The sequence below is a fragment of the Bolinopsis microptera genome, chromosome 3 (assembly GCF_026151205.1).
Source record: "Bolinopsis microptera isolate Bmic1 chromosome 3, MBARI_Bmic_1.0, whole genome shotgun sequence".
Classification (NCBI taxonomy): domain Eukaryota; kingdom Metazoa; phylum Ctenophora; class Tentaculata; order Lobata; family Bolinopsidae; genus Bolinopsis; species Bolinopsis microptera.
In genome coordinates, this window is record NC_087074.1 from 10,422,935 (window position 1) to 10,446,498 (window position 23,564).

The window sequence follows — 23,564 nt, forward strand, 5'->3', positions numbered from 1 at the left end:
CTCCATGGAAGGCCTAAAACACGATCTGAGGAAGATACACATCCCCAGGAACTACCTTAAAGAAGATCTCGAGAGCCTAACAGAGGCGAAAACGCGGGAAAATGTACGGATTATCCTGACCGACAAAACCAACAATATTGCTATCATGGAAAGAGAACTAGTGGAGCAAAAGCTAGCTGACCACCTGCGAGAACCTGCTTACAAACTATTAGAAGAAGATCCCACTAATAAGTACGAAACAGCAGCAAACAACCTGTTTACCGACATATGCATAGATCTTGGAATAGATGTCACGAAACCCCCCATCAAACACGTTCTAAGCAACTACTCGTCGGCCCCAGAACTCTACCCAATGGCTAAGGATCACAAGCCCAGCTTTCCCAACACCAAAGTTCGAGTAGTACAACCTATCAACAACAGTGCTATAGAAAAACTCGACATGGTAGTGAGCAAAGTACTGATACAAATTAATCAGCTCCTCCCAAACCGAGTCAAAAGTACAAAAGATTTTCTCACTAAGCTCCGCAAAACTTATCCTGACAACATCACCGTAACCAGTAGTGTCAGTTTCCAAGCATCCCTTGATGTGGAGAACATGTACCCTACTCTACCCACTGACGAGAGAGCTTTACAAGTCATACTATCGTACATTGAAGATTACAAAGAAAATATTAACCTGTACGGATTTTCGCCCTCACATATTGTCTCCATGCTCGAATTTGTCCTACACCACACTTACATCAAAGCAGGCGACAAATACTACCTACAAAAACAGGGTATCGGCACTGGGTCCCATAGTTCAGGCGCATACGCAGAAATCATCGTCGACTACACCTACAATATAGCAGCAGAAAAGAGTACCCACAAGCCGGAGTGCCTTTCCACGTACGTTGACGACGCCTGGTTACTCTGGAAGTCAAGCGCCGAAGACTTCGAGGAATTCAAAGCCAATCTGAACTCTGTTTGGGCCTATGTAAACTTCACCAGCAAACTTCAAGAAGATAGAAAGCTCATTTTCCTTGATCTCACCATTGAGCTAAAAGAGAACAATGAAATATCCTTCACTCACTACCAAAAACCTACGGCTTCTGGAAGATATTTGCATTACGACTCACACTGTAGTCTAGTCACCAAAACAAACATCATCAGGTCGGAGACTAGGCGGATAGTTCTCAACTGCAAATACAAGGATGACAGCTGGGCATACCTCGAAAAACTGAAAACTCACCTGATCGTAAACTCCGGATATCCCAAAGAAGTCGTGACAAAACACATGTTACAAGCTCTAGAGAGACTAGAAGTACTAACAAGCTCGACCCCACGAGAACCCCGGCCAGAACCCGACCTTATCCTGAAGATACCGTACATTAACGAGAGCTTTACCAGGAGAGTCAACTCATCGATCAAACAACTGGGAATAAACGCCAGAGTAGTGACACAGGCGGGGAAAGCTGTCAGGAGCATCATCAGCACACCATCTAAAGACGAGATATGCGAGTGCGAACTCTGCAAGGCAGATCTCAACTGTACCACCCGACACTACGTGTACAAAGCAAAATGTAAGAAATGCGGAGATCTGTACATAGGAGCTTCAAGACGACCTATTAGAGGTCGAATCTACGAACACGAGTCTAGCTTCCGACTCAACAACAGCAGGACCACACTAGGATACCACGCTGCTGAACACCGCAGAGCAGACGACCCACATTACACTCCCATATCGGGAAAAAGAGACTTAGCAAAATTCTTCGAAAACTACGAATTTAGCATATCAGAACAATGTAAGGATACCTTAGATACCTTTATAAGAGAAGGCTTAGCAATAGAACACACTAAACCGAAAATCAATAACATGTGTGGAAACGGTTTTACAGACTAATTTCTAGTACACTTTTACTACGCTGATCTGAGGGTTGTAAACTTTCTCTGTTGTGATTTTTTCTTATTGGCAACCCTATTTTTCTCGCATGGATGTGTACACCCCTTTTCTATAAATTTTGCTGAAATTTTCTTCCTAATGATAACCCTGATCTTTATCCCTTGTGTTAGTCCTCATCAACTAACACGCCTTGCTACTGCAAGAAGAGACGACGGGTGGGGTGCCTAGTCTGAGCACGGCTTTCACAGCCCCACCCGCTTTGGGGTGGCTAGCCAGCAAGCTGCAGGGATCACTCACTCCATCCCCCCTGTTGTTTCTGGACCCACTAGCAACCTCAGAGTGACCTCCACGTTGGTAGGGGATGGTAACTGCCCCTCATTGTCCGGCAGGCTAAACGTCGTCTGGCTGGATCAGATCAAATACCAGCACATACCTAGCCTCTCTCCACTCCACCTCACTCACACAGGAGCCCGGCAAGCTCCTTTCCGCTACGGACAGTAGAATATCAAAACGACCCAGCCATGGACAAATGGTACCTAAAACCCACAAATATGCCAAAACAGTACAATAGCTCGTCACATAAACAGAGAGAACGGCAAAAGGGGTCTACTGAAAACACGGAACGCGCGGACAAAGACATACATAGTAAAGAAAGCCACAAATTTATCACCAAACTGGTGCGCGCGCGACCAAACAAATCACGGCAAAACAACAAACATCAAGCACAGTAAATATCGAGAAACACCTAGCGGAGCTGTTAGCCAGATAACAGTGGAAGTGGTAGTTTCTCGCATTATCAAACCCAATTTTCCGGGAGGCTGTTTCGACAGTTGACTTTCTATGGACTCAGAAAGTCCCCCGATGACGGAACATATGGCAGATACTCTTAGGGGTATCGCCGTTCCACCGGGTCATAACAGCAATGTTATGTCCATTTGGTTCGTGCCGGCTCAGCGAGTCCCCATCCCAGCCGAGCTTTCGGTACACCTCCGCAACCAAAGGAGCTCCAAGAGACGTTAGCCACAAGGCGGACGTAGCCTCCCCGCAAACCCGGGGAGGTAGAGTGAGCGCCCATCGACAAAAAAAAAAAAAAAAAACCCTGATCTTTGTCGCATGTATGTTTACTTTCCTAACCCTATTACCACACTCTCTGGTTCAGAGATCAAACCTCCCCTTTTCAGTGTAACCTTGATAAAGTCCAATGCGTGACGAAAATTTGGTTTTACAGTTTACTTAGTTCCTTGTTTCACTTTGTTCGCAGTTTTATTTCGGGAGACGTGAAGTCTAAAATGAAAGCTAAATTCGAGATTTTTAAGAAATTTGCATAAAATACTCGCCAGCACTGTTATACGAAATTCGGTAAAAAACCCAAAATCGCCATATTCAGGTGCCTTAAAAACCATGTTAAAATCGAGTTAGAGATCTGAAATTTTTCAGGGCGTCTAGACGTTGGCCAAATCGACTGCAAAAAAAGTTTCAGGTTTCAGGAACATCGGGAAGTGGGTTTTCTAGAACCCCTGTTTTACGACAGATTGTCGGGACATATCACAGTGCTGGCAAGCACGACCGTTGCATTTATTGTGGGTATACTATGTACCCCCTATACTATTATACCCCCTTTACTATTATACCCCTTTGGTACACGTTACAAGCCTCTTTCGTGCACGCGAAGCGTGCACTCCGGCCGGAGTTTTTCAGGCATTAAGACTCATCGGAAGTCGTTCAGCAGATTTATTTTTAGTTCAAAACATTCTAATTTGATGTCAAAGATGACAGGAATAAAAAATAGTTATGTTGAGATTTTTAAGAAATTTGCATAAAATACTCGCCAGCACTGTTATACGAAATTCGCTAAAAAACCCAAAATCGCCATATTCAGGTGCCTTAAAAACCATGTTAAAATTGAGTTAAAGATCTGAAATTTTTCAGGGCGTCTAGACGTTGAATAAATCGACTGCAAAAAAAGTTTCAGGTTTCAGGAGCATCGGGAAATGGGTTTTCTAGAACCCCTGTTTTACGACAGATTGTCGTGATACATATATCACAGTGCTGGCAAGCACGACCGGTGCATTTATTGTGGGTATACTATGTACCCCCTTTGCTATTATACCCCCTTTACTATTATACCCCCTTTGGTACATGTTACAAGCCTCTTTCGTGCACGCGAAGCGTGCACTCCGGCCGGAGGCGGCGGCCGAAGGCCGCCGCCTCCGGCAGGAGTTTTTCAGGCATTAAGACTCATCGGAAGTCGTTCAGCAGATTTATTTTTAGTTCAAAACATTTTAATTTGATGTCAAAGATGACAGGAATAAAAAATAGTTATGTTGAGATTTTTAAGAAATTTGCATAAAATACTCGCCAGCACTGTTATACGAAATTCGGTAAAAAACCCAAAATCGCCATATTCAGGTGCCTTAAAAACCATGTTAAAATCGAGTTAGAGATCTGAAATTTTTCAGGGCGTCTAGACGTTGACCAAATCGACTGCAAAAAAAGTTTCAGGTTTCAGGAACATCGGGAAGTGGGTTTTCTAGAACCCCTGTTTTACGACAGATTGTCGTGATATCTATCTATATATATACATTTGACCAAAACCCATAATCATGGGTAGAGTGGACCGCTGCCAGTGTCTCTCTTTCCCAAACAAAAGGAAATGATATTAATTTGATTGACCGTTCTCAAATGCAAAATGATACCGAGAATGAAATCGGTCGCTCGCTTTTCCCATTCATTCACGGCTTTCGAATTGTAATAAGTTTCGATTGATTACATCAATCAGATGCTGTAAAAATCTCTTTGGGTTGCGTTCGGGTCGATACCTAGTATTTCGGGGTAAGGGTGGTAGTTACTACTGCTGAAGTTTATTGAATCTTTATTGCCGAGTACAGCTGCCTTTGGGTAGTTTTTCTTAGTCTATTACAATTGTAAATGAATGGGAAAAGCGAGCGACCGATTTCATTCTCGGTATCATTTTGCATTTGAGAACGGTCAATCAAATTAATATCATTTCCTTTTGTTTGGGAAAGAGAGACACTGGCAGCGGTCCACTCTACCCATGATTATGGGTTTTGGTCAAATATCATCTATTTTTGATTATAATGTCAGGGTACTTTATAAAGTCGAAATATAAACTGATATCTTCATTAATAAGGAGGAAGTTTCAACGATTTCGAAATTTTTCCTTTAAAAACATTTCCTTGTGTTTAGGTAAGCATATCGGTCGATCACTGACTGAATATGCCACTTAATACTCATTCAAGTTGGCATTAAATTCATATATAATGACATTAAACTGTCGTGGCAAAGCAGAATTTGTTGGAAATCACGAATGAGCAAAATTCTCACCTTTCGCACGTGCAAACTTTGAGCGGACGTTGCGTGCGCATCCAATATTGAATCGCCGTAAATTTTTGCATGTAATTGTTTTATATATAGTTTGATAAGCATGCAAAGTTTCAAAGTATTTCAAGAAGAATTGTAATCACAACGGCACTCTAAAGTTGACAGAAAATGACGAAAACAGCAATTTTCAGTGATTTTAGCGATTTTCTATCAATTTGGGCGTGTCCCCACGTGTGCAACTTTTCGATTTTCAACTTTAAAACTAGCCTAATGCACAATTTATACCTATAGGAAGCAGAACTGAGCTCCACAACTCAAGGCATGGCCCAACACCAGAGAATACTAAATCGCAAAATTGACGTTTTTATAAAATAATTCTTCAAAAAAGCACAAACTTCAATGACGAATATCTTTATGAAGGAGCAAGCTAGAAAAACTTTCCGGTAGATTTTCAGAATGCTTGAACAATTATCTAAGATAAAAATTTCCTCAGATTTTGAATACAATTACTTTTTAATGGTGTAAAATCATTTTTAAAAGTTATTACTTTGTCAAAAATCAAGTTTTAAAAACGGTTAACTTGATGACGTCATCAAGGGTGTTCATGACGTCAAATAATTTGTTTATACAATGTAAACTAAAGTGTAAACAATTATTTTCAAGACCTGTGGTCGGAAATGGCTGTATCTTTTATACTTTTGAATCTATGGACAATTAAATACAGGCTACAATTGACTGGCAAAGCGTCTATCCCTGAATATATGTATATATATGTATATGTATGTATGTATGTATCACGACAATCTGTCGTAAAACAGGGGTTCTAGAAAACCCACTTCCCGATGTTCCTGAAACCTGAAACTTTTTTTGCAGTCGATTTGGTCAACGTCTAGACGCCCTGAAAAATTTCAGATCTCTAACTCAATTTTAACATGGTTTTTAAAGCACCTGAATATGGCGATTTTGGGTTTTTTACCGAATTTCGTATAACAGTGCTGGCGAGTATTTTATGCAAATTTCTTAAAAATCTCAACATAATTATTTTTTATTCCTGTCATCTTTGACATAAAATTAGAATGTTTTGAACTAAAATAAATCTGCTGAACGACTTCCGATGAGTCTTATAATGTCTGAAAAACTCCTGCCGGAGGCGGCGGCCTTCGGCCGCCGCCTCCGGCCGGAGTGCACGCTTCGCGTGCACGAAAGAGGCTTGTAACGTGTACCAAAGAGGGTATAATAGTAAAGGGGGTATAATAGTAAAGGGGGTATAATAGTAAATGGGGTGCATAGTATACCCACAATAAATGCAACGGTCGTGCTTGCCAGCACTGTGATATTCAGGGATAGACGCTTTGCCAGTCAATTGTAGCCTGTATTTAATTGTCCATAGATTCAAAAGTATAAAAGATACAGCCATTTCCGACCACAGGTCTTGAAAATAATTGTTTACACTTTAGTTTACATTGTATAAACAAATTATTTGACGTCATGAACACCCCTTGATGACGTCATCAAGTTAACCGTTTTTAAAAGTTGATTTTTGACAAAGTAATAACTTTTAAAAATGATTTTACACCATTAAAAAGTAATTGTATTCAAAATTTGAAGAAATTTTTATCTTAGATAATTGTTCAAGCATTCTGAAAATTTACCGGAAAGTTTTTCTAGCTTGCTCCTTCATAAAGATATTCGTCATTGAAGTTTGTGCTTTTTTGAAGAGTTATTTTATAAAAACGTCAATTTTGCGATTTAGTATTCTCTGGTGTTGGGCTATGCCTTGGGCTGTAAAGCTCAGTTCTGCTTCCTATAGGTATAAATTGTGCATTAGGCTAGTTTTAAAGTTGAAAATCGAAAATTTGCACACGTGGGGACACGCCCAAATTGATAGAAAATTGCTAAAATCACTGAAAATTGCTGTTTTCGTCATTTTCTGTCAACTTTAGAGTGCCGTTGTGATTACAGTTCTTCTTGAAATACTTTGAAACTTTGCGTGCTTATCAAGCTATATATAAAACAATTACATGCAAAAATTTACGGCGATTCAATATTGGATGCGCACGCAACGTCCGCTCAAAGTTTGCACGTGCGAAAGGTGAGAATTTTGCTCATTCGTGATTTCCAACAAATTCTGCTTTGCCACGACAGTTTAATGTCATTATAAATGAATTTAATGCCAACTTGAATGAGTATTAAGTGGCATATTCAGTCAGTGATCGACCGATATGCTTACCTAAACACAAGGAAATGTTTTTAAAGGAAAAATTTCGAAATTGTTGAAACTTCCTCCTTATTACTGAAGATATCAGTTTATATTTCGACTTTATAAAGTACCCTGACATTATAATCAAAAAGAGATGATATTTGACCAAAACCCATAATCATGGGTAGAGTGGACCGCTGCCAGTGTCTCTCTTTCCCAAACAAAAGGAAATGATATTAATTTGATTGACCGTTCTCAAATGCAAAATGATACCGAGAATGAAATCGGTCGCTCGCTTTTCCCATTCATTTACAATTGTAATAGATTAAGAAGAACTACCCAAAGGCAGCTGTACTCGGCAATAAAGATTCAATAAACTTCAGCTAATTCAATAAGTAATAACTACCACCCTTACCCCGAAATACTAGGTATCGACCCGAAGTCCCGAACGCAACCCAAAGAGATTTTTACAGCATCTGATTGATGTACCTAAGGCTAATCAATCGAAACTTATTACAATTCGTAAGCCGTGAATGAATGGGAAAAGCGAGCGACCGATTTCATTCTCGGTATCATTTTGCATTTGAGAACGGTCAATCAAATTAATATCATTTCCTTTTGTTTGGGAAAGAGAGACACTGGCAGCGGTCCTCTCTACCCATGATTATGGGTTTTGGTCAAATTATATACACATATTCAGGGATAAACGCTTTGACAGTCAAATGTAGTCAATTGTATCCTAAATTTAAGTGTCCATAGATTCAAAAGTATAAAAGATACAGCCATTTCCGACCACAGGTCTTGTAAATAATTGTTTACACTTTAGTTTATATTGTATAAAAAAATTATTTGACGTCATAAACACCCCTTGATGACGTCATCAAGTTAACCGTTTTTAAAACTTGATATTCGACAAAGTAATAACTTTTAAAATTTATTTTACACCATTTAAAAGTAATTTTTTTCAACATCTGAGGAAATTTTTACCTTAGATAATTGTTTAAGCATTCTGAAAATCTACCGGAAAGTTGTCTTATCTTACTCCCTCATAAAGATATTTGCCTTTGAAGTTAGTGCTTTTTTGAAAAATTATTTTATAAAAACGTCAATTTTGCGATTTAGTATTCTCTGGTGTTGGGCTATCCCTTGGGTTGTGGAGCTCAGTTCTGCTTTCTATAGGTATAAATTGTGCATTAGGCTAGTTTTAAAGTTGAAAATCAAAAAGTTGCACACGTGGGGACACGCCCAAATTGATTAAAAATTGCTAAAATCACTGAAAATTGGTGTTTTCACGATTTTTATCAACTTTGGAGTCCCGTTGTGATCCAAGTTCTATTTGAAATCTTTTGAAACTTTGCACGCTTATCAAACTATATATAAAATACCGCTATGCAAAAATTTAAGGCGATTCAGTATTGGATCCGCAAGCAACAACCGCTCAAAGTTTGCACGTGCGAACGGTGAGAATTTTGCTCATTCGTGATTTCGAACAAATTCTGCTTTACCACGACAGTTCAATGTCATTATAAATGAATTTAATGCCAACTTGAATGAGTATTAAGTGGCATATTCAGTCAGTGATCGACCGATATGCTTACCTAAACACAAGGAAATGTTTTTAAAGGAAAAATTTCGAAATTGTTGAAACTTCCTCCTTATTACTGAAGATATCAGTTTATATTTCGACTTTATAAAGTACCCTGACATTATAATCAAAAAGAGATGATATTTGACCAAAACCCATAATCATGGGTAGAGTGGACCGCTGCCAGTGTCTCTCTTTCCCAAACAAAAGGAAATGATATTAATTTGATTGACCGTTCTCAAATGCAAAATGATACCGAGAATGAAATCGGTCGCTCGCTTTTCCCATTCATTTACAATTGTAATAGATTAAGAAGAACTACCCAAAGGCAGCTGTACTCGGCAATAAAGATTCAATAAACTTCAGCTAATTCAATAAGTAATAACTACCACCCTTACCCCGAAATACTAGGTATCGACCCGAAGTCCCGAACGCAACCCAAAGAGATTTTTACAGCATCTGATTGATGTACCTAAGGCTAATCAATCGAAACTTATTACAATTCGTAAGCCGTGAATGAATGGGAAAAGCGAGCGACCGATTTCATTCTCGGTATCATTTTGCATTTGAGAACGGTCAATCAAATTAATATCATTTCCTTTTGTTTGGGAAAGAGAGACACTGGCAGCGGTCCTCTCTACCCATGATTATGGGTTTTGGTCAAATTATATACACATATTCAGGGATAAACGCTTTGACAGTCAAATGTAGTCAATTGTATCCTAAATTTAAGTGTCCATAGATTCAAAAGTATAAAAGATACAGCCATTTCCGACCACAGGTCTTGTAAATAATTGTTTACACTTTAGTTTATATTGTATAAAAAAATTATTTGACGTCATAAACACCCCTTGATGACGTCATCAAGTTAACCGTTTTTAAAACTTGATATTCGACAAAGTAATAACTTTTAAAATTTATTTTACACCATTTAAAAGTAATTTTTTTCAACATCTGAGGAAATTTTTACCTTAGATAATTGTTTAAGCATTCTGAAAATCTACCGGAAAGTTGTCTTATCTTACTCCCTCATAAAGATATTTGCCTTTGAAGTTAGTGCTTTTTTGAAAAATTATTTTATAAAAACGTCAATTTTGCGATTTAGTATTCTCTGGTGTTGGGCTATCCCTTGGGTTGTGGAGCTCAGTTCTGCTTTCTATAGGTATAAATTGTGCATTAGGCTAGTTTTAAAGTTGAAAATCAAAAAGTTGCACACGTGGGGACACGCCCAAATTGATTAAAAATTGCTAAAATCACTGAAAATTGGTGTTTTCACGATTTTTATCAACTTTGGAGTCCCGTTGTGATCCAAGTTCTATTTGAAATCTTTTGAAACTTTGCACGCTTATCAAACTATATATAAAATACCGCTATGCAAAAATTTAAGGCGATTCAGTATTGGATCCGCAAGCAACAACCGCTCAAAGTTTGCACGTGCGAACGGTGAGAATTTTGCTCATTCGTGATTTCGAACAAATTCTGCTTTACCACGACAGTTCAATGTCATTATATATGAATTTAATGGCAACTTGAATGAGTATTAAGTGGCATATTCAGTCAGTGATCGACCGCTATGCTTACCTAAACACAAGGAAATGTTTTTAAAGGAAAAATTTCGAAATTGTTGAAACTTCCTCCTTATTAATGAAGATATCAGTTTATATTTCGACTTTATAAAGTACCCTGACATTATAATCAAAAAGAGATGATATTTGACCAAAACCCATAATCATGGGTAGAGTGGACCGCTGCCAGTGTCTCTCTTTCCCAAACAAAAGGAAATGATATTAATTTGATTGACCGTTCTCAAATGCAAAATGATACCGAGAATGAAATCGGTCGCTCGCTTTTCCCATTCATTTACAATTGTAATAGATTAAGAAGAACTACCCAAAGGCAGCTGTACTCAGCAATAAAGATTCAATAAACTTCAGCTAATTCAATATGTAATAACTACCACCCTTACCCCGAAATACTAGGTATCGACCCGAACGCAACCCAAAGAGATTTTTACAGCATCTGATTGATGTACCTAATCAATCGAAACTTATCACAATTCGTAAGCCGTGAATGAATGGGAAAAGCGAGCGACCGATTTCATTCTCGGTATCATTTTGCATTTGAGAACGGTCAATCAAATTAATATCATTTCCTTTTGTTTGGGAAAGAGAGACACTGGCAGCGGTCCACTCTACTCATGATTATGGGTTTTGGTCAAATATATGTATATATATATAGATAGATAGATATCACGACAATCTGTCGTAAAACAGGGGTTCTAGAAAACCCACTTCCCGATGTTCCTGAAACCTGAAACTTTTTTTGCAGTCGATTTGGTCAACGTCTAGACGCCCTGAAAAATTTCAGATCTTTAACTCGATTTTAACATGGTTTTTAAGGCACCTGAATATGGCGATTTTGGGTTTTTTACCGAATTTCGTATAACAGTGCTGGCGAGTATTTTATGCAAATTTCTTAAAAATCTCAACATAACTATTTTTTATTCCTGTCATCTTTGACATCAAATTAGAATGTTTTGAACTAAAAATAAATCTGCTGAACGACTTCCGATGAGTCTTAATGCCTGAAAAACTCCTGCCGGAGTGCACGCTTCGCGTGCACGAAAGAGGCTTGTAACGTGTACCAAAGGGGGTATAATAGTAAAGGGGGTATAATAGTAAAGGGGGTACATAGTATACCCACAATAAATGCACCGGTCGTGCTTGCCAGCACTGTGATAATTCCCGGAAGGTATTATAAGAACGATATGTTTTTCACTCTTTGCACCTGACCACTATTCATTAGTGTTTCCACAATCCACTACAAAAAGTCCTACCTCATTGGGTTAAAAAAACTTATACTCCACAGAAATGCGTCTTGATAACTTTGAAAGTCATTTGCTGCAAATATTTTAAATCGTTATACCTATTTTAGAAAAATATGTTTTTTAGTTTGCCTTTCCAATAGTGTTTTATGCAATTGTCTGGACTTTCAAGTTCTGGAGAGTATTTTGAATTTTTGTAGTTCTGTCTGCAATCGTGGCGGAGGATGATCTACGCTCGATATCACGTGACTAAATTTGACACATTTTCTTTGTGGGTGTGACTGCAGACAAAACGTAACTCTAACCCTCTACTGTAAGACCAACCTCTAAGCTAACTGAAAAATAAAACCTTATTGATTTAACCCACCTTTTTGTATAGGCATGTAATTAAGTGATAAAAACAGTTTATCTAAATCTTTGATAACTCATTACTCATTAGGGAAGAAATTTCACCATATGTAAATGTTGTTTGGGACGTCTCTTAACAATTCACGCTTCTAAATTTTGTACACCGATTGTTCCATCCCATCAAGTGATATAAAGGGAGGTACATGATAGTCATGCTGTAGTTTCGAGCATAGTTGGTTCGTGCGCACTAAACGCACTTCTAAAACCAAACGCACTTTACACACGAAAACTTTTTAAAAACGCACTTTTAAATCTGTTTCTAACAAATCAGTGCGTGGGCACGGAAAAAGAAGAGAAACTTGTATATATCCACGGTAATCTGCGCAATATCAGTGCATCTGAAAAGACTGGTGCAGCTGCACGTGGTAGTTCTCTTTTACACTACCTTAGTAAGATGTAGGAATGAAGAATTTTGTCATTTTTTAATTCGTAAACCTCGTAATGTAATATAAGTAGATATAATATAAGTAAAGTCCTCGTCACTTGTTTGGTATGATATAAGTAAAGTTCTCGTCACTTAATTAAACCAGTAGCGGTCGCCGTTCCGCAAGTGCTGTGGGTAATTTGAGTACGTTCAGTTAAAATTGTGTACAGTTCCCCAGGTTTATAATATAACGAATAATTTATTTGGGTGTTTAAGAATCGTTCAGAGCACGATACATGTGTTTGTAAGATAGATATTACCCATTGAAAGTAATAGCTTTCAAAGTTCTTATTGTATGAAATTATATATGTAGATCCACCACTCGAATTTACAGTTCGTACATAGTCACACTTCGTGTTTCCGATGTCTCTTAGGTCAACAGAATCATCATCAATTTTAATCTATTCAATTTGATCGATGAGATATTTCAACTGCAACTCATCAAAACTGTATAATTCCTTTACCCGATCAACAGGTTTCGATCTGTCATCCTTAGTATCCATACAGATGCAATCATGACTCGGGTCAGTTTTCAACTTGGACTTTACCCTGATCCAGAAGATCAGACATTGCTACTAAGGTTCAAGAGTTGCATCTCGAAAACATTCTTGATAGTGCCAGTTATAGGTCCAGGTTGAGTGCTATATTATCTAAACCTCTCTCTTAGTTCACGGTCTGCTAACTTAGAAATATCCCCGGAGGTCAACATCAGTCCTTATTATAGAGCTATAAGGTAATAAGTTAAGAAAATTAATAAATAACTCTCCCGAGACAGTAAAACAATAAAATAACTTTCATGAGATATTTTGATTTAGAAACAGAATATTGAACATCAATATCAGACTTAAAACTTGATAATTTACAGCATCAGCTATTTTGTTGCGACAGATTGGATTTCCCTACTGTAAATTATAATACTATTTTATTAATGAAACTTGTACAGTTAAGAAGAGAAATATTTTTTTAAAGTACCCTCAACGATAAAACAATATGAAGTGAAGTTATAATATTATTATATTTTAGTTAAAGAATCACCCTCTTCCATCCCGAGAGCTTGGTTACAATCAAGTTCTCTGCTTACATACAAATTGTTATCAGATGACTGTATAAGTTGTTTGAATATGCTAAACCCCTTTGTTTTAGATTCAAGTAAAATTCCTGCTGCAAACGTTAAAAGGAAAAAATACCAATAATTTACATCTCTTTCCAAATTGTAAACAGGCATGGTAGGAGATTTTATTTCTAAAATACTGACTATCGGAGAAACAAAAGTAAAGTGTTCAAATTTAGTGTGTTGAATATCTCCATTAGATCTTTGTAGCAGCATATCCACTCCATCTACCTTGAATCCTTTCCAGGAAAACAGAAAAGTTCCCCTTTTTATAGTTGTGTTGAAGAATGAGAACATCTTACCATGGTTGTGATTCAAATGTAAAAACAGTGTTTTGTTTTCACGGTAAAGATGTGCTGTTTGGTTATTTCCTTCAAAGAAAAAGTAGTCCTGTGTGTTGTTTGAATTGACTGGAAATTCGATGACAAAGGACAGTGCAGAAACTGCACTAAATAAAAAATTGAAATTCATTTTTTAAAAGACTGAGAGGTGTTAGATTTCATTGCTTTTATACCTTTACGAAACGATGCCATATCGATTATACGAATCTCGAGCTAGTTTAATCGAATCCTTGATTATGGTAAACAGGTTGACAATTTCAGAGTGTTTCTCCTTAAGAATTCTCTTGGCTGAAGCACCTGAGGCAGACTGGATTTTTTCTACTACTCTCCTTTGATCATCGGTAACCTGCTCACGCTGAGGTTGACATATTGGCAACACACCATAAGACAAACTAAGGAACAGATTCTGCAAGGTTGGAAGATGATTCTGCACCACGATATCCAACTGATGGTTTTTGATGAGTTTTTGAATTTCAAAAATCTCCTCCATAGTTGTACAATTGAATATTGCCTTTGATAAACTACTCAGATCTTCATCATCTTTCTGTATAGCTTTTATTTGATCATTTAATGTGCGAAGTTTTCTTTCACAATCTTCTTCATTTTCATCCAATTGTCTTTTATGATCATTTGCCATATTCTGTATTAGCTCATTGTGAGCTGCCCTCAGAGCTTGTATCTTATCACTACACTCACCCCTCATCAACTCATCAAGATCAGACATTTGACGTCGATGAAAGTTTTTGATTTTCTCAATTTCGTCATAGCACTCCTTTCGATATTCCCTCTTTTTACGCTCAAGGTTGTTTTTATGAGAAACTTCCATTCTATCAATCTTTTTCAAAAACTTAGATTTCTGTTTTTTGTGGGCTTCGAGACAGTCCAGATATTTTTTCTTATAATCAACACTAGGTTTAATTCTAGCCTGATCTCTATCATCACATTCATCAATAACTGTTAAACCTCCATCGGATTGCCCATCATCATCATAGCTATCAACAATACTAAGCTGATCATCGCTTTCGTTATCTGCTGTGTATTCATCAACTATTTTTAACCCGTCATCACTTTGTGGATTAATTTTTGGAGACTTTCGAGGATCAGAATCTTTTGCCTTCTCCCCAAGATCCTGATACCTGTCAACAATTTCTAGTCCATCATCTGATTGTGAATCATAATTCGGATGTTTGCGTGGATCAGAATCTTTAGGTTTTTCTCCTGGATCTTTATACTGATCAATGTCCACTAACCCATCATCATATTGTGGATCTTTTGTCGGTAATTTTTTCTTATCACTTCTAGGTCTGTTCTTATTCCTAGACCTTTTTGGAGGCAATCTCACTGCATTCGGATCATCGGGAGGGTAAACCCTCTTTTTTGGATTGCTATTCATATCTTTATGATTTTGACTAACTAGTACTAAACTAAATTTATTATGCTCTCTATACTTATGTTTGTATAAGGAGGCATTTGTCGGAAAAGTTTTTTGACAGTGATCACACAAAAGAGCCATGTCTAAGATATGCTTTTAGGAGCTCTATTTATACTCATCTAACAATGCTAAACTGAAATGGATTTGAAGCAGCTGTATGAAAATCCTAAATTTCCAGCATCTTTCGCTGGACAAGAACAATTTTTTCGTGCATTGCAACAAGATAACCAACGCGTGAGCAGAAGAGCAGTAAACACAAAACTAAAGTCTATAGATAGTTATACCTTACACAAGCCAACCAGGAAGCCTACCTTTTACAGAAGAGTTTATACCAAAAGGATAAAATATCTTTATCAAGCGGATCTTGTAGACCTTTCAAGTCTCCAACATGACAATGATGGATTCAAGTGGATAATAGTCATCATAGACACTTTTAGTAAAAAAGCATGGGGTTTCAAGATGAAAAACAAGAGTGCAAACTCAATAGTTGGAGTTATGAAACCATTTTTTCGCCTACACACCCCTGAAAAGATTCAATTCGATAAGGTTCTGAGTTTTACAATGCTGCCTTTCTCAATCTGCTTAAGAAGTATAAAATCAAACACTACAGTGTCTATAGTGAACAAAAAGCTGCAATCATTGAGCGATTTTGCAGAACTCTAAAAACTCGAATGTTTAGATATTTCACTGCTCGAGGGTCTCACAGGTGGATTGACATTTTACAGGATCTTATCGATGGTTATAACAAAACCAAACATAGCTCCACATTATTCGCTCCAAACAATGTAAGTCTAGCTAATGAGAGGGAAGTTATGCAGAATCTTTTTCCCAGAGTTGTAAAGGAGAAAAAGCACACCAAAGCATTATTAAAAGCGGGGGACTCTGTTAGAATAACTAGAAAGAAGGGTATCTTTCAAAAAGGTTATGAAATGACATTTTCATATGAAATCTTTGAAGTAAGTAAAGTGAAAACTACATATCCTGTTACATATGGATTGAAGGACTATAAAGGCGAGGAAATTAAGGGTTCATTTTACACCAGTGAAATTCAATTGGTTGACAAATCTGATGGTATATGGCCAATAGAGAGGATTGTTAGCACTCGGAAAAGAAACGGACAGATTGAATACCTTGTGAAATTTCTAGGATATCCTAGCGAAGCAAACAGTTGGATAGCTCAGCAAGATCTCTTCAACACATAAATCATGCCTGTGAAATTCCTTGCTTCCCACAACTGCATCATTTTCGGACCCTCTCGGGCTGGGAAAACACAGTTCATGCTAGAGGTAATAAGACAAAAGCTAGTACATCCGATGCCTAAAAATATATATTACATGTATAGCATTGAACAAGACTTTATGAAAACATGGAATGAAACTGAAGAACAAGCAATTACTTTTATCCAAGGTCTTGATTTTGATAAAATGAACACTTCAGAACCTAGTCTCCTTGTGGTGGATGACTTGATCTTAAGCGGAGATAACAAGGAAATGGCGAACTGTTTCATTCTCGGTTCTCATCACCATTCAATCTCCACTTTCTTCATAACGCAGAACTTATTTCCAAACTGTCCATTGTTCAGGATGATGAGCTCAAATGCACATTATTTTGTGCTTTTCAATAGTCAGCGTCATTTCAGACAAGTGAACACGTTGGCAAGGCAGATTTTCTGTGGAAAGGATTTAAAGAGAATAACCAATGCCTATTTAAGGAGTTCAAAGCAACCCAGAGGATTTATTGTTTTGAGTTTTGCCCCTGAACTTCCCGAAGAGTTAACAGTGCTAACAGACTGGTGGCAATGGTTTCCAAGCGTTTATCTGTGAAACAAGCCAATTCATTGAGACAACACCGCTACATTTTAGAAAAACTATCATCTAGTACTAGAAAAAACAGACTCAAGATTTTACAGAATGCTCCATCTGAATTATTTAAAGTTCTCAATATGATATTCAAACTTCTAGCTGATGAAAAGTTACACCTTTCAAGTCACCAAGACAAAAAAATTGTGAAGCATAAAAGACTTATTCGATCCACGAGTGGTCTTAAGGGTACACATATAAAAAGAAAATTTTCTGGACAAAGTGGTGGTACACTATCATCTATTCTGTCTACAGTTTTACCTGTTATTGCTGGACTAGTTCAATCGATTCTTTAAATGGCAAGATTTATCTTGGCTCCTAGAGACGGTGTGTCAAACAATGGTGAAGATGTTTTTGTGCTCCTTCCAACAGAAGGACTCAGTGAGCCAAATAAAAGTATTGAACTACCATCGGGTCTTGTTCCAAGATTAGACAATGTGCATAATGCAGAGTCAAAGAAGATTTTGGACAAACTTATAATGAAAATTGCCAAAGCCAACATTGCACGGAACAAGGATGGGTTGGTAACGGTTGGAAGTAGAGTAATGGACACTAATTTTGATGATTTTGTTTTAGATTGTTGTAATGGGGAGTTTTCTAAATGTTATGAAGAAATGTATTTTTTACTTCGTAAAAATGGTATTACATTTTAAACACCCTAGTATCAATTGTCTATAAAAGCAGTAAAATTTGTGTGCATCCAATGAATAAGATGGAGAGTATACGCAAGATTGTTATTATTGGAGGCCAAGATGGGAATCCATCACGCTTTATTTCACAACTTGAGCCTGTCAAACTTACTGAAGACTGTGAAATGGCTTTAACTTCTTTATACCATGGTGAGGTGTACAACATTCACAGTGGAAATAATAAAGTGTATTTCTATGATACATCTCGTGAGCTTACTATGGAGACATTGAAACATAAAAAAGGGAAATCTAAGACTCTAATACCTGACGAAATGTTGGATTTGCAATTACCTGAACCTTCAATGGTAATTGTTCCTGAAGGAAGCTATAGCTCAGTATTTAAAATGTGTTGGGTGATTTCCAACTTGATAAGAGAAAAGCTACAACTTGCAAAGAAGAGAGATGGAATGCTTGCCACTATAGACAGGCAATATAGTATTATCAATATCGAAATCACTAATCTATACCTAATTATTGAGGGGGTAGAGGATACTCCTTGGACGCTCATGGGAGTGCATGAAGATCAGTATTCAGATAGATTTACGATAAATGATAACGACTTTCACTGCAGCGATTTTCCTGGATTTGTTTATGCAAATATTATTGAGAATTCCTACATAAATGGTAAATTGTCCCGAAACCTGGGTATGGTACCGATTAAAACTGCGCCTCAATGGTCACTCTATGAACCAACACACCCAGACTATGTGCCAATCAACATAAAGCAATTTTCAACAATTTTGATTGAACTTCGAGATATAAAAGGACAGTTCATCAAGTTCAACCCGAATTTCAAGACTGTTATTTCGCTCAGCATCCGACCTATAAAAAGGTGATAAAATCAGAGCTTGATAATTCTACACAAGTTGCAACCATGGAAATTTTCAAACCAGAAACTCTAAAAAGTGGAGCATATCGCTCTGTATTTGTGCAAAAGGGTGGTGCTGTTGAAATGGATCGCTACATTTACGGAATGCAAGGTGAGGGATTGGGAAATTGGTCGGCGCCCTTATGAAACAAGCAATACCTCTGATAAGCAGTGGTATAAAAGGAATAGCCAAGGCTTCAAAACCAATCGCTATAGCTGCTGGAAATGAGTTAATCACTGCTGGAGCAAAACGTGGAGCTAAAGAGATTACTAAACTTTCCAATCGTATCAATCCAACAGAAATAAAAAATACTGTTGTCCATAGACCCCATAAAAAGAGAAGAAAATCAAAGAAATGGCAAAGTTTGTAAATAGTTCTGAATCTGTTTCATCTTCCTTGCTACTATGGAACGATCGTCCTACACAGGTTTCTATTGAAGAAACTTATGATTTGAAAGTATGGCCAGTTACTAATTTATTCAATGATGGACCCATCAATTTTACTCTCCCTCCTCAACCAAAGGGTCTCCTCACAGATTTGCATATCGTTACCAAGTTAAAACTACAGAAAGATGGTGGGGACTTTCCAAAACCGAATAAGAATGTTTCCATAATAAATAATCTCGCAAACAGTCTCTGGGGCGAAGTTTCTGTAATCTGTTCTGATCGTACGGAGCTATGTCAGAGTATGAAGAACGCCTATGCCTATCAAACATTTTTCAACACCGCTCTAAATTCAGAAAAAAATCGGGAAGATTTTCTTTTGTATAACGAAGCGTTTCTAATGGATGAGGGGGTGTCTAAAAAGTCTGAAGAAGACTTACGATTGTTTTGGAAGTGGGATGAAAGTCATAAGAACGCATTTGATGATATGGTAATTGAAGATATGGAGGGCGGAGAGGATGCGATCGAGACGAAAAAAGAAGCCTTTTGGAATGCTTCACTCCTTCCAAAAGCTTTGTTAATAGAAGCGCAAAGAGGTGTGTTAGCTACCTCGGGATTGTCTGGCGATGAATTGGAGGTGGCTTTGGAAAATTTTATATCCAACACAGTAAATAATTGGATTCCAACTGATGCGAACCCTGCTGCAAGCAAACGCAGTGCTCTGGTCAATCGAGGACAGAGTCTTACTCTAAATTCTAAATTTCAATGCCCTCTGCTTAATACTCTGAAGTGTCTTCCAACCAATATGAAGTTACGGTTACGAAACGAAACGAAACGAAACACTGTATTTACTACCCCGCTCTTATGCGACAAAGATATTGCATAAAATATACTTAAATAATTTACACAATACGGTGCCCATGTCTGAGCGGCTCTCCAAAAAACTTTCTCTCTTCCTTAGAGCAGAAAGTTTTTTTTTTAAATATATAAACTGGTGTCTCATAAAAATTTAAGAACCAATGTACTTTATTTCATACAAAAACTTTAAAACTATGTCACATATAAGGTTTAAAAACTACCAAGACGCGTGCCGAGTTAGACTCGTCAACGGTCTTATGTAATTAGAATTTTTACGAGTATCACCCGTTAAGGTACACAAAAGAAACACTTCATAATTACATATCGTTCACTCTGATATCTTTTCCTCACAACAAATAATACCACTTCTGATGTAATTTCGTCTCTTCAAGTCCTTCTTTGCCTTCTCTTTCATCTCCAAAACGAGCAGATTTTGTCTGGCTTGCTCTTCAGGTGACCGATCTGGAGAAATGTAAACTGTTTTGTGGTGCTGACTCCGTCTCAGGTTCTTCGATTTCAATAATATCTCGTGGACATTATTAGAATTTGTGACCGATATTTTGATAGGTCTGGTCTTGTCGGCTGATCTCCTTCCAATCCTGACAGCTTCATACCGTGGTTTCACTTCGATCTGTTCAAACAGTTCGTCTACTTTATCGGATAGTTTTTCATCATCCGTCTCCATCAAACCAAACACGACAAAATTTTTACTGCGGTCCTCCTTCGATACAGCACTCTGAACTGCCTTTTTCAAGCCCTGTTCTGTCAGTGCAGTTTCCGGCGGGTCCTTTGAAACAGCTTTACTGTATGACCTGATTTCAGCTTGTACAGTTTCCTGAACGGCAGATTTGACTGTGGTCTGAACAGATTCCAACTGCTTTGATTTGCCCTCAAGAAGTTCACTCTGCAGTTTGATAACCGAGTTTTGTGACCGAATAAGAGAGCTCTTCAACTCCTCCACATCTTCCTTCATTTTGACAGCTTCTCTGATAAATATCTTCGTCTCTTTGTACACACTGTACAACAACTTTGACATAACTTTCTTAGTTGGTTTGCTTGGTTTTTCAAATTGTTCTGCTGAAAACTCTGACTCATCACAGGTTGAGGCTTCTTCAAGTCTTGTAATCCAAATATGGAAGTCCTCGTAGGCTTCAGTCAAAAATACAGAACGAGCTGACAAACGTTCTAATAATTCCAATTCGTCCATGATGTACTTAACTTGTATTACAAGGCTACACGGTGAGCGCAGTGTAATTAAACGATTCTACTGATAAGAGAGCAACAGTTATCAACACACAAGCTAAAAGATAAACACATAAGTTTAACAAAAAACAAAGATGAGTTTTTGCTTCTTTGTGGTGATGATGTTCATGGTTATAGTATTCTGCTTGAAGATTGCTACATACTTGCAACATACTACAGAGTACGAGATGAAATACACGATCTCATTGAAGAGAGACTTCAGAAAGAGCCTATCCCATATTTCATTTCAAGGCCTGAAATAATAATCAGACCTGTAACACAGCACAGTAAAATTATCAGAATGTCTGATGTTTTCTCTGACACTTTACCTCCATATGCATTTTTTACACTGCAAAAGAGCAGAGATTTTGATGGACGGACAAACACAAATCCATTTATATTCCATGGATTCAAGAAATTTCAATTTTACCGCAATGGTGTGCCATACTTCAATGATCCACTGGAGGTGGGTACTATTGATAAGCTTGGGGATCACAACTATGTATATAGTGACTTTGGAGAATATTTTAGACAGCTTTATCGTACCATTGGAAAGGAGTCTAAGGGAAATTGTCTGATTGATAGCACAAACTTTCATCTGAACTTTATGGTTGGAATGAGTTTTGGTGCTGACAGAAGCAGCTTGACAGAGAGACATTTAAATCTCCAAGAGAAAGCATCGACCTACCTTGAAATTCATCTGGGAATTGAGGATATACCAGAGGATTCAATTCTCATAGTATATGCAGTCTTTGACCGTCAACTTCAAATTGATGCCGATCGTATGGTCAGAATAATCGAGTAATAAAAGCAGCTAGAGATTCATCAGTCTATCATTTCTAGCATATACTTGTCAGTGTTGTTTCTAATTGTGATATGAAGCCTCTATCAACATTGGAAATAAACAGAATCCTTGAAGAAAACTGTGTGACTAAAAAATATTATATTGGAACCTACCCCTCATGTATTGCTCTAAGAACCAAAAAGAAAACATACGCTTTTATTACAAATACTGATGAACACGATAAAACGGGACAGCATTGGAATGCATGGTTTGTTGAAGGAAAAAAGATCTCATTCTTTGACAGCTTTGGACGTGATTGGGAGGATGCTACCCTACCAAAACATTACAGAGACATTGTTGAACCATTTGATCAAATAACTTATAGCACAACTAGAGTACAAGGATGGAATAGCGTTGCATGTGGATTTTTCTGTATTCATTTTCTTTATGTTAAATCTTTGGGTTTAGATTATGAGGATTTTTTAAATGAATATACCAAAGATTTTGAAAAAAATGATAAGATTGTGTATGAATTTTACAAGTCGATTCAGTAGAGTTGTGTTTTAATTGTTCCAGAGATTCAAATAAAAAATGGATATATAATAACAGGAGAAGTGGGAAACAGCTTCATTTCTTAAAATTCATAATGGACTTTGCTGCTCCTCTCTTTTTGCTGTCAATGTATGGATACTACTCAAAAAATGGAAGCAGATGCTCAAAGTGCAAAGATCGAAGTCATCATAAAAAATTATGCACAAGATCACGATGTCAATACCAGAAAGAACAGGCTTTGTCGATATTGTTTGCAAGAAAATAGAAAAAGACATATTTGCCCTGGAAAATATATCTATGAATTTATTATGGAATCCTTTTTCAAACGTGTTTTCTTGGACACTCAGCCATGTTGTTACCTGGACCTCTACCACAACTGCAAGTTAACTATTGCTCAAGAACATCTCTTTGCAAACTGTAGCAATATGGACTCGATTTTATATCAAAATCTACCCTATTACATTTACGACTATGAGTTTTAAAAACAGTTGAATCTGTTAACACTGCTCACTTCTTGATCAGCACTTTAGAATCGGCAGCTATGAACTATTTTCATGATGTATACTTGGGGTTTCTTGCTGAGCAGATTGCTCGACAATGTGAACAAATGTCTGCTCTCAAGTGCTCAGCGTGTGAATCAAAAATAAAAAGCCCTCTGTTACACATTTGTCATCAACGTGGACTTTTAGAGAAACTGCAAATTCACTTTGAGGAAGTAAGAGGACCCATGTTAACGGACATAGAAGTTTATTACGATCAGGTGCAAGAGCTTTTACCTCACT